Genomic DNA, 13,166 nt, shown 5'->3' with positions numbered 1-13,166 from the left:
ATTTACATCTCCACGTTTGCTGACGACACTGCAAGAGCGTCGGGTGAACTCAACAGTCATCTGAAACACATAGTAAAGTGGTTGGCAGACTGGCGCATCAAAGTGAATGATCAAAAATGTAAGTATGTGAATTTTATGCTAAATAGAAGCGACAGCTCCAGTGTATATCTAACCTCCACACTCATACCTCTTTCTAAAGAGGTTACATACCTAAGTGTTCGTATGGACAGGCGCCTGCCATGGAAAAGGCACACATTGAGGCCAAAAGTGGACATATGAAGCTAAAAATGAAAGACCTTTATTGGCTAATCAATTGCCGTTCCGGGCTTAGCCTTGATCACAGAGTCCTTCTCTACAATACAATCAAGCCAATCTGGACGTATGCGTCACAGCTGTGGGGCAATGCAAGTGCTAGCAATCCAAAATGTTAAGAATGGTTACTGGACCGCCGTGGTACATAACCAATGAAAATATCCATCGAGACCTAAATGTGGCATTAGTGACAGCAGAAACAGCAGGCCCCCATAACAATCTTAACCTTCTTCAAGAAGCTGTAGGTACTATTTATAATTTAGGTTAAGAGTCGAAACCTTATTGTTACATTTAAGATTAATTAATAGATTCAATAATTATAATAACAGTATGAAAAAAATCGAGTTTTTAGCAAAATTTATTTTAATTTTTTTGCATTTTGATGCTCCTTATGTTTGTCATTTTTTTTATTTTAATTAAATATTTCCAATAATCAGTTTCTTCGATAACTCAACAGTTCAAATAAGCGCACAGCTCAAATTAAAAAATAATTTCAAGCAAAAAAATTAAACAACAAAACTTCAATTGAATAATTCGTTGTTATACCCACACAGTCCATTTTGTGGCAATACTTGAAAACTATGTTTAAACAAGTTAGGAGCTAAATAAGCTCAATATGTATGTAAGTCATACTAATCAGTGTTTACAAGTTCCATAGCGTTTTTGTTTTTTTTTTTACTGTTTTACTGTTTTAATTTCTTAATTTGTCAATTTTATTGTAATTTTTCAAAAGAATTTCCACCATAGATGGTTTTCTACAGTATTAAGGACTTTAGTTTTGTTTTTGGGGGGTTTGCAAAATCTCTACAAAGTTCTTTTTTCGATACACTATTTCTATTTTGGTATTAAAGTTCTATTTTATAATAGGTAAGTATGTTTGTAAGTAAGTACGTAATCAACCAGTACATTTTTGTTATCTAAAATTAAACTATTTTTGTGTTTTGTGTTTAGTTTTGAGTAGCTCTTATTTTTCACCGTAAACTTCCTTTTTTAATCAACTTTAACTATTACGAATGTGTCTTTTTTAGTTAAGTAGTTTTCTTTTGTTCTTGTAAGTATGCAAACATACATATTTTAAGTTTAGAATTATTTATCTATAGTTCACAAGGGTTAACACAACGCAGGTTTAGGCATGGCTATAGAGTGTAGCTCTTCACTACGAGTACGAGTACGAGTTATGTCTACAAAAATCGTTCAATATAAGGTAGTTGTTATGTGTATAATTTTATATAGTATGTATGTATGTATGTATAGTTCGAACACTAGGTACCAAGAGGATGGGTATAGAGTAGGTATCTACGTTGTTGGCTTCTATAGCAGCAGCATATAGACGAAAAACAAATATTCTAAAAATATAAAGATATGTATCTACAAAGAAATGCCTATTATATTTACCAAAATTACACTAGTAAATATTTAGTTTACAGGTTCTGTTATTTAATCAAGTTAACTTCTTCTTGGTCAGTATTTTGGGATGCAAAACTACATAGATGTGCTTTGATGACTAATAACTTGGTCTCTGTACGCGCTTTCGAGGTACGCAGGGGAAAATTACAAAGAGAAAAAATTAAAATACAGTGTGAGCCATACCATATAAGATCAGCGAATGCTAAACACCAATAACACTGTGCGACAGTGATTTTATACTTTTATGGAGACCTAGTACAACTTGTAGGTATAGTAAAACTAAGAAAAATGGTATAGGAGAAATTTCCAATACACCCCCAAAATCTCGTTTTATGGCTATAAAACCGTTTTTCAGTAGGTTGATGTGAACAATCACTCCTAACTTCGCCAATTTCCATCCGATTCCGAATTTGTTTTTTTAGTTCGAAAGAACAAAAACAAGCCTTTTTGACAGTGTGTTGACAATTTTTCTGAAATGACAACTGACGAGACTGTAGACGGAAGTATTTGGAATTTTTTGATTTTTTCTCTATTTTTTCAACTTTGACATAATTTTTACGATATTATCCGATATTGAGGATTTTTTTTAGTACGCTACTGTTATAGTAAATTTAATTTTGCGTCGAATGAGCTATATTTGACTGTAATTGAATTAAAATTAATAGAGTTGTGTGAGTTTTAAGATTTTATTTTTTTGTTTAGTTTTTCTATAGCCATAAGTTGTGCTAGGTCTCCATAAAAGTATATTTTATTTTTATTTTTTTGTCACACAGTGTAATTTGTTTATTTTTTAATACAATTTTTTTTCATTGTAGATTATAATTGAGTTTTTGGAAATTTATAATGGATACATCAAGCACGCCTGCGCAAATTACCGCGCCATAAGCCTGCTTAAGGGGGAGGTAGGGTTTAGCGCTAAAAAAAAAAACACTTTTTTTGTGAATTTTTTACAGAAATATGGCTTAAGATACTTTAATAAAATCAGTTACATGTTATTGTACATCTTTTCAATAAGTTTTTAAAAAATATTAATAATAAAATATTGACAAATAAGCCCATGACAGAGTTTTTTTGGAGATATGTTTTTCGAGAGGTGCTCTGCGGTGCCAATCGGCATTCGTCGTAGAATCACCTGGAACTAAAAAAATCGAATTTTTCAGTTAAAGTATGACGTAATGCTCCCCCCTACATTAATAAAATTTTTTTTTTTTCATTTTTGTAGTTTTGGGGGCAAAAAAACGTAAAACGAGCATTTTTGGCGAAAAATTTCGCCATATTTGTAAGTGAAAAACAACCTTAAAAAACAAAAAATAAAAAAAAACAGTGTAGGAGGGAGGTATTTTTGATTTAGAAAACGTGTGCCAAATTTGAAAAGAATCGGTTGAATAGTTTCGGAGTTGTGATTGGCACCGACTTTTAAGAAGTCGTTTCGGGCAAAACGCGTTTGAAAAAATGACTCTGAGAAATTATCGATGCTAAGCATTCGAGGTAGAGTGCCTACAAAGGCTATAACTTTGAGAGTTCTGCTCCGATCCACTTAAAATTTTGACACAACATTCTTGAAATGATTTACTATAAGATGAGTGAAGAAAAAAAAATTCGATTTTGTGACCCTACCCCCCCCTTAACATCGGATACAAGGTGCTGTCGAGCGTATTATGTGAGATAATGAAGCCCATCGTCAAACTGATTGGGCCCTATCAGTGCGGCTTCAGACGCTAAATCCTGGAGAAAACCCACGAAAAACAACTTGACACGCACCACCTCCTCGTCGATATCAAAGCCGCATTTGATAGCTCGGATAGATATCACCTCTATGCCAGTATGTCTGAGTTTGGTATTCCCGCAAAACTAATACGGCTGTGTAAGATGACGTTGCACGCTAAAACAAGCGTCGTCAGAATTGGAAGTAACCTCTCCGAGCCGTTCGATACCAAGCGAGGTTTCAGACAAGGCTATTCTCTATCTTTCAGACAAGGCTATTCAACTTCTTGCTGGGAAAAATCTTTCGCGCTACCGAGATGAACCGCAGTGGTACTACCTTTCATAAGAGTACCATGCTACTAGCATATGCCGACGACATCGAAATTATCGGCGAAACCAACCGCGCTCCAGTTTAAAGAGAGAGGCGAGCAATGTGGGTCTTGCGGTGAATGAGCGTAAACAAAGTACCTGCTGCCAACACACAGGGAATCTTCGCATCTTGGACAATATGTCAGTGTCAGACAACCAACAATTCGAAGTTGTGAAGGACTTTGTCTACTTTGGGACCAGTATTAATAACAGAAATGACGTCAGCCTACAGATCAAACGGAGAATAAGTCTTGCCAACGCGTGTTACTTTGGGCTCAGTAGGCAACTGAGAAGTAGAGCTCTCTCTCGAAGGACTTAATTGGCACTCTACGAAACGCTCATCATTCCCGTCCTAATATATGGAGCAGAAGCATGGACGATGTCAACAACGGATGAAAAAGTTTTGGGAGCCTTCAAGAGAAAAATTCTATGTAAAATCTTTGGCCTCCTGCGCGTTAGTGAGAAGTACCGCGTGGAACAGCGAGTTTTATGAGCTATATAGGAACATGGACATAGTTAAGCGTGTAAAAATACAGCGGCTACGCTGGCTTGGCCATGTCACCCGTATGAAAGAAGACGTTCCAGCTAAGCGAATTTACGACACGCTACCCCAAAAAAAAAAGGCGTGGAAGAGGAAGACCACATCTCCGTTGGAAAGACCAAGTGCTGCAGGACTTGTCTTCACACGAGATTTCCAACTGGCACCAAAGAGCGCAGGACAGAAACAGCTAGCGCTATTTTGGATTCGACACACGGTTGTAGGGCCACATATGTAAGTAAGTTCTATACAGTACGCGTTGAAATGGTCATCTTTTTCATTTCTTGTCAACGATCAGCTGCTATGATGCAATTACCGCAAATATTTTAATTCAAATGTACTTCCACAATTTTCGTAATTAGAAGATAGGCCGATGCTCAGTGGCCGACCGTCCTGGAAAAGGTTTTCATCGAAATATTTGTATTGCAGCCAACGTGGGAGCTGTAGGCCAAAATGTTGCAAATTGTACATCTGTCTCAACTTCTCGTCATTTTGGCCGATTGGACATTTTCATTGCGGAGAAATCCAAGTTTTGCATGCACTTCTACCGCGTTTTTACGTACGAGCTCTTTTTTCAGGGGGCTGAACAATTAATCTCGCCCAAATGTTGGAATTAACTCGTGAAAATGTTCGTGCTTTGATTTATTACGATTTTCGACATGGTTTATCGAGACAGGGGTGCACTGGGCAACTTACTACGGCTTTTGACGTTGAAGCACCACAGTTAGATACTAGGAAGCGCTGGCACAACGAGCTCCAATGTGGTCGTTGATTCTTGCAAGACGAATTTCGTGAGAGCGGTCCTAAAACTGTTTTTGGCCCAGGAGCACTTTGTGCATCAATTAATAACGCAAGATCGTGGTGTGGCATACCAAGAGATAAAGGTATCCCAGGGCATTAGTGAGGCGAGCAAACATTCAATATTGGTCGTCAAGAAGACTTACGTCTCGTTGGATACCGCAGAATTTGACCGAGACAATTCACAATATGAGGGTTCAAGACGAGCATAACCCAACTGTGACATTAGAGAAATTCGAAAAAGTCAATCGTCACACAATCAAGGAAAGCCCACTGCCGAAGACGAATCGTTCTTCACCAAAACAATGCGAACTCTCACGCATAGGCTCACACAAGAGAGTTTTCGAGTTTTCAAAATATCGAATTAATGGGTCTGCCTCCTTAAAGTCCTGATTTGGCAACTAACGATTTCTTTTTGTTCCCGAACATCAACGTCAAATGCGAGGTCAACATTTTTCAACGCCTCTAGAAGATATTTTAAAACAGCTCGCTAGGGGGGAAACCACCTCCAAGTAGCAAAAGTGCTTTACAAAATGGTTCAGAAGTGAATGACTACGAGGGAAATGAAGAATTGACTACCAGGGAAAATGACAATAAAACTGTGATTTCTTTACTGGTCGTAAAATATAACAGGCAACGATGGTAAGAAAATGCTTGGAGTCAATTGAAAACTGGGATGCATTGGATGTTCACTGCATTTCAATGCTCTAACAAGTCGGCACTTTCAGAACCGAAGTCTTAATAGTCCCATTTTTGTGTGATCCCAGACACCAGTTTTACTAGATTTACATTACAATGCTCCGGGAATATCAAAAAGTATTAGATTCTGGATAGAAGTTTCATTGAATACACATCTCCTTCTTCTCCATGGGATCCAGCTATGTATGCAAGTTGAGGAGTTGCTATCCTAAAGTAATAGAGAGTCATAAGAATAACCTCTGCTACGGATCGGATGACCAAACGCGACATATTTGTGTGAACTCGAAATTATTGATGTAGCGCATGGACACAATCAACGAACGTAATTTTCAAGTACATGGCAGTCAACGTGTTAAACTTGACTCCATTTCAATTATGCATGTTTTTTTGAAAAATTTCCATTGTTAGTGTAAGTCAGTAAGTCAATGTTATTTATAAAGTAAGCTTTATTCAAACTATGTACAGTGGGTCAAAAAAGTTTTGGCTCAGTGAGTTATTTTAGAATATTCGCAATATGTGTCATGCTATTTTTCGGTAATTTTGTGACTCATACTACAACAAGAGCAACATATTGAAGTGAAACTTCTTAGGCGTCGAAGGACGAGCGAGAATGGAGAGTCAAATTTCAATGCCATGCAACGTTTTGGGCATTTTCGTTCCGCGAGAGAGAAAAAAGATATAACGTAGAGGAAAAGGAGAGAGAGAGCTATACCTTTTATATATCTTAGATACAGTTTAGGCTATTTTTCCTGAGTTTTTCCTTGTGGTTGCTAATTTCTAGTGAGAAATCACACTGCCTACTTTTTGGCGCTTGTTTGTTGGTGCAAACTTGTAGGAAATATTTTTTTGGCGCCTATTTCCGTTTCCTGGCTAGTGTTTCCATTCCGGCGACGGATTTATTGGCATTGCCTTGCGGTAATTTGTGCCGTTGCTGCGGTCCTGGAATCGCTGCGTTTGTGCGGGTGGGTATGTTCAACAATGCATTATAATACGCAACATTTTTGTATCAAAAGTCGTGCATTATTTGCAGCAAAAATTTTTACACTGCCAATAAATACGCTAGTACAATGTCTGATGAAAAGTGGGTATTTAATTATTTATTTTAGCTTTTAACACAAAAATTGATGAAAACTACGATATTTAAACTTTATTTTATTATACTTTTCTTGGTTTTAGTGATTACTTTAGTACATCGTAGATAAAATTACTGCTCAGAGTCCGACTGAGCATGGAGAACGAGTTCACGTCGGGAAGGAGGAAAAAGAGCGGTCTCTGGGCTAAGGTCGTAGATGAAGTAAAAAAAGTTAATAAAGATTTAAAAATAGCGAAAATTTTCTAATTTACTCATCACATATAAGCGAATAAAAAAAAGAAACAATACATCCGGATACTTCATAAAACATTTGATTAAAAATACTGATGCAACTGGATATCAAAAACTTACCTCAAAAGTGGACCAATTCATTCGAAAATGAGAATAAAATATATCCTCGGGAAACGATTTTATTGTTTCAAAAACTTCTTTTTGTGTACTTTCCGTTTTGATATTAAACTTTTGACAAGATATGTCCTTCTTTTAAGCTTTACACGGTTTTTTTTTCTTAAATTTAATAAAAGGCTATCGGTTTTTTCCTCACATACATCGCCCATGACCAAACTTAGTAAGAATTCCATTTTACTGCACAGCGCGTTCATAAATGCAACAAATCTATTTGCAATTTTTCAACAAATCTATCAGTTGCATGAATTGTCACATTGACAGTGCTGCCAGCGCTGCAAGTACTGCGTATTATAATGCATTTCTGAACATAGCCGGTTATAAACGCTCGGAGTAGTGCGCGTTGTTGCCACGGTTTGTGTCCGTCGTTTACCTACACCGGTCGACCATTCTCCGTTTTTTGTAAATTTTGTCTATTTGTATTCTCTGCAAATGTTGTGAATTTATTTAGATATATATTCTTTCTCTGGCTCTCCCTCTCATTCCCTCTCGGGTCTCTCCCTCTTTCTTGGTCTGCCTTGAAAGTTTCACTTCTGTTATGTGTACTACGCTACACGCACTTTTTTTTTTTGTGTCACCAGGACAAAAACAACTGACGCGCAATTTTGGATTCGGCCAAAACCGAAACACGGTTGCAGCGCCACATAACTAAGTACGAGTAAGGTATGTCACCTTGAAAACGAGCACAAACTTTAAATTATTTGGTCGATACTTTGTGAGATAGCGATCACTACAGCCATCTACCGAGAAAACAATGAATTTATTTTTTCCCAAATTAATATTGTAATATTATATATACCTGTATATAAAACTGCATATAAAACTGCCTGAAAAAAATTTAAAAGTTCTGAATGAAAAGTTGGAAATTGTGATTCTGGTTTGAAACTTCGTTTGAAATTGATTTTATTAAACTAAAACTAAATTAACCAAACAGTATTAAGAAAAAAATCACTGTGCCAAAACTTTTGTGACTGACCATATGTACGAGTATATTCACCATAGCATAGCATAGCTCACACATACTCGTATGCATGTAGTAGTGTATGCTTATTGATGATGAGGACGGTTGAAAACGTGTTCAAACCAAAGGACGGACGAAATGGATAGCTTTTTTAGTTCATTATATTGTTTATAGTAATTCTATTTTAAGTAAACGCTGTTGATTTCTCATTTACGTAAACTTTTCAATGGGACGTAATTTGAAGTGGGCGAATATTGTAAATGGAAATTAGATTGATATGTAGCTAATAGTCTAAGAATTCTATTTAACTAAATCTCTATTTAGAAAAAAACAAGAAATTGTTGGCAATTATAATATAGTACACCGAGTAGGCATTTTAAAGAGAGTTCATTGTATAAAGAGAGTTTGTGTAGTTGGTGGAAATGGTGGTAAGTACTCGTAAAATGATATTCGTGTAGAGATATGCGCTAATTTCCGGTAACAGTTTGTGGAGTACATAGTTTCGGTATAGTATAGTTTCAGGAGCAAAGCCAACAGAGCTACATACATATATTGATAATTAATAAGTAGTAGTAGATAATATACAGTTGCACTCAAACAAGCGCACGAAAATATAATTTCGAAATTTATGTATGTATATACTCGTATATGTATGTACGTAAATACCCTACAAGACAGTGCTGAGCACTTTGGACAAAAATTCCAACAAATTTACAAGTATTTTATTTATTTCACTTGATATTCCTTTCCCCTTGTCGGTGTGAATTCTATATCTCTTTTACTAATAGCAATTTCATATAAGTAAAAAATATATCTACTGTACTTTAAACGCCAGGCAGCTTATTTGTATGCTCATAATGCGGCTGCTCTGAAAAAAGTTCTAGTGTGAAATTTGGCTGTGTTTGTTGTATGGTCGCCATAGCCGAATAAGTAGATGTTTGGCTAAATGGGTTATATACAGTTAAAATTAAAAAAAAATCGATTTTGTTTTTATTTTATTTCCTTAATGTACAATGTGCTTTTCAAACTTTAAGGGGTTAGGTGGGTTTGAAAATTTCAAAAAATCGATTTATTTTTTTTTTGTCTTATTAAATAGTATAATATGTTTAAAATATTCTCCTAAAATTTCAAATTGATCCTAGTAAAATTCTACGAGATAGACCCTTCAGAAGTTCCGCCCATCAGGCCATGTCAGTGCAGCGTTTCGTTTTTAAACGCGTTTATCTCAAAACTCGATTTTTGAAATCGGTAGTCACGATTTCTCGAAAACTTATGAACCGATCTCTTTCAAATTTTGCACACTTCTTCAAAATAACATTATCTCGTGCTTGAACGAAGGAATTTTTTTTTTTTCTATTCCAAGTAATTTTTCAAGGGCATGAAGGGTGCAAATTCTACTCAAAATAAGGGTTTTTTGTTTTCAACGCCGCCAAAAATGTAATTTTTGTTTTTTTTTCCTTCGTCCAAGCACGAGTTTGAAACATCTACTAACAGAAAATTTTTTGTTTTTGAATTTCAGATGAATCTGTCATGAGTTATCCTGACTACGCCGAGAGAAATTTTTTTTGAGGGGTCATAGGAGACGACGTGTCCACGCCTTAATTTTCAAAATTTTTCAATGAAAATTTCACAAACTACTTATAAAATATGTATCTTTTATGTGTTAAATTGATGGAATGAAATATTCTGTTGATTAAATAAAAAAAAATTCATAAAAATGTACCTATTTTGAGCTTTTGAAACCCACCTAACGCCTTTTTCTCAAAACCGTGTTTTCCAAGTCGGTGGACACGATTTCTCAAAAACGGCTGAACCGATCGTCTTGAAATTTTAACACAAGCTTCTCAGATATATTCCCCGGATATTAATCAAAGGAATAAGAATTCTGATGATTTTTTCTATTTTTTTAGCCAATTTTTTGCGAAAATTTTTGTAGAAAATTCGATTTTTTTTCCTATAGCCGCCAATTTGTGACAAATTAAAATTTTGACTATTCCTTCGATCAATACCTAGCTTTATCTTTATTCACAAAAAGGATATAATTGGTTTTTCGATTTCAGATAATTCAAACCGGAGGTATTGTGTCCACCGCCGAACGCTTTTTTTTGGAGATCATCTGCAGGAGCCGTGCACTAACTTTACGTGCTATAATTCACTTATTAACTTTAAAGTAGACATTATTTGAATAATTAAAAGTAGTATTTGTTTAATAAAATCGTTCTTTGTAAAAAATTCTCAAAAAAAACGTGATTTTTCAGCCTTACAAGTGTATACCATATAACCCCTAAATTTTGAAAATTCGTGAGTTCGAATCTCCGTGGCTGAAACACCGAATTGATATGTAAAAGTTTTATAATGAAAACAAAAAATATCAATTTTATATATTTCTAAATATTTTATGATAGCCAAAATGAGTAGTTTGGCCCATCAGTGCCCATTACTTTTGGATAACAAAAATGAGAAGTATGCTTATTATCGGTCAGTCCATCAGTTCGGGCGTATTTTACCCATAATTTCACTTTTGTACGGTTTTTGCATACAAAAAGTTATTCGCGGAATATGACGGAACTATTTATATTTTCTTTGATATGTTGTGCATTCAACAAGTGATTTTAATCGCGGATAGAAGTACGTGTTGGTAAAAAATAAAATGGAATCTTCGAATGCGTATAAGAGGCATATTTTGTATTTTTTTTTTTTATAAAAGTGGTAAAAATGCAACAACTGCTGCTGTTCTCGGAGCGGATACCGTCAGTGTAAGGACTGCGCAAAAGGGTTTTTCAAAATTCCGAAGTGGGAACTGCGACGTGAAGGATGCCCCGCGCGCTGGTCGTCCTGAAGTCTTTAACTCCGACGCCTTGCTCGAACTCGTGGAAGCTGAGCGAAATTTGATAGTTGATATGAAAGCTCAGAGGTTAAATTCATCGCATGAAATAGTTCACAGGCACTTGATTCAGTTGGGAAATGTTTCAAAGCTGTGAAAATAGGTTCCGCATAGACTTTCCGTCGCCAACCTTCAGCAAAGAGTGAATGTGTGTTCTCAGCTACTGCAACGGCTTGAAAATTCGAAATTTTTTTTCCTTGCTCATCTTATAGTAAATCATTTCAAGAATGTTGTGTCAAAATTTTAAGTGGATCGGAGCAGAACTCTCAAAGTTATAGCCTTTGTAGGCACTCTACCTCGAATGCGGAGCATCGATAATTTTTCAGAGTCATTTTTTCAAACGCGTTTTTCCCGAAACGACTTCTTAAAAGTCGGTGCCAATCACAACTGGGTAAGACTCCGTCAGAAAATATGAGATTTGCAAGTGGTCTTTCGATTTCTTTGAAACTTTGGGAAATATTAGTTCTAGGTAAGATACATTCGAGTCTAAAAGGATTTTGAAAAATTTTCAAAATTGAGTCATCTACGCCATGTTGAAAATCGGGACCGTGTTTTTTTCAAAAATCAATATTTCTTGAACCGTTGGATGGATTTCAATGCAATTTACAGACAATATAGAAACAAATAAGTAGTTTAAATTAGTATTATGCCAAAAAAAAAATTTCGAAATTTGCACCAAAAAAAAGTCAACAAAATTTTTTGAATCAATTTTTAGTTGATTTGGCCAGTTTTTTAGATTTTCTGTTATACACGTAACGATTCCTTATGATTTAACCTTTATTTTGAAAAAAAAAATTTTATGGTGTCTATAATAGTTCTCGAGATATTGCGATTTTAGTGGAAGCGCGCACCGTGAAGTTCGCGGTTACGCAGCGCGGGAGTAGAAAAACGCGCACAGACCTGCAGCAGTCTGCTCCAGTCACTTCATACAGGAACACATAACGCAGCGCGAACCGAAATTTTTTTTTTTGGCATAATACTAATTTAAACTACTTATTTGTTTCTATATTGTCTGTAAATTGCATTGAAATCCATCCAACGGTTCAAGAAATATTGATTTTTGAAAAAAACACGGTCTCGATTTTCAACATGGCGTAGATGACTCAATTTTGAAAATTTTTCAAAATCCTTTTAGGCTCGAATGTATCTTACCTAGATCTAATATTTCCCAAAGTTTCAAAGAAATCGAAAGACCACTTGCAAATCTCATATTTTCTGACGGAGTCTTACCCAACTCCGAAACTATTCAACCGATTCTTTTCAAATTTGGCACACGTCTTCTATATCAAAAATACCTCCCCCCCCCCCCCCCCCACTGTTTTTTTTTTATTTTTTTTTTGTTTTAAGGTTGTTTTTCACTTACAAATATGGCGAAATTTTTCGCCAAAAATGCTCGTTTTACGTTTTTTTGCCACCAAAACTACAAAAATGAAAAAAAAAAAATTTTATTAATGGGGGGAGGAAGCATTACGTCATACTTTAACTGAAAAATTCGACTTTTTTAGTTTCAGATGATTCTACGACGAATGCCGATTGGCACCGCAGAGCATCTCTCGAAAAACATATCTCCAAAAAAACTCTGTCATGGGCTTATTTGTCAATATTTTATTATTAATATTTTTTAAAAACTTATTGAAAAGATGTACAATAACATGCAACTGATTTTATTAAAGTATCTTAAGCCATATTTCTGTAAAAAATTCAAAAAAAAAGTGTTTTTTTTTTAGCGCTAAACCCTACCACCCCCTTAACAAAAATCGACCGTCTCTAGTGAAAAGACGCAAAGTTTTGTTTCACCACGACAACGCAAGACCTCATACCGCAAGGCAAACGTTAGGCAAGCTGAAGGAGCTCGGATGGGAGCTAATGCCGCATGTGCATTTTCCGTGGACTTCAATCCCATATGAGTAACAAGAACTACTCCTCAAAAGAAGCTATAAAAAGGGATTTCGAAGCGTATTTTGGCTCCAAGAACAAAAAAATGTTTGAGCAGGGA

Source organism: Anastrepha obliqua, chromosome 3, assembly GCF_027943255.1.
Source record: "Anastrepha obliqua isolate idAnaObli1 chromosome 3, idAnaObli1_1.0, whole genome shotgun sequence".
Lineage (NCBI taxonomy): Eukaryota > Metazoa > Arthropoda > Insecta > Diptera > Tephritidae > Anastrepha > Anastrepha obliqua.
This window is presented reverse-complemented; position numbering follows the sequence as displayed.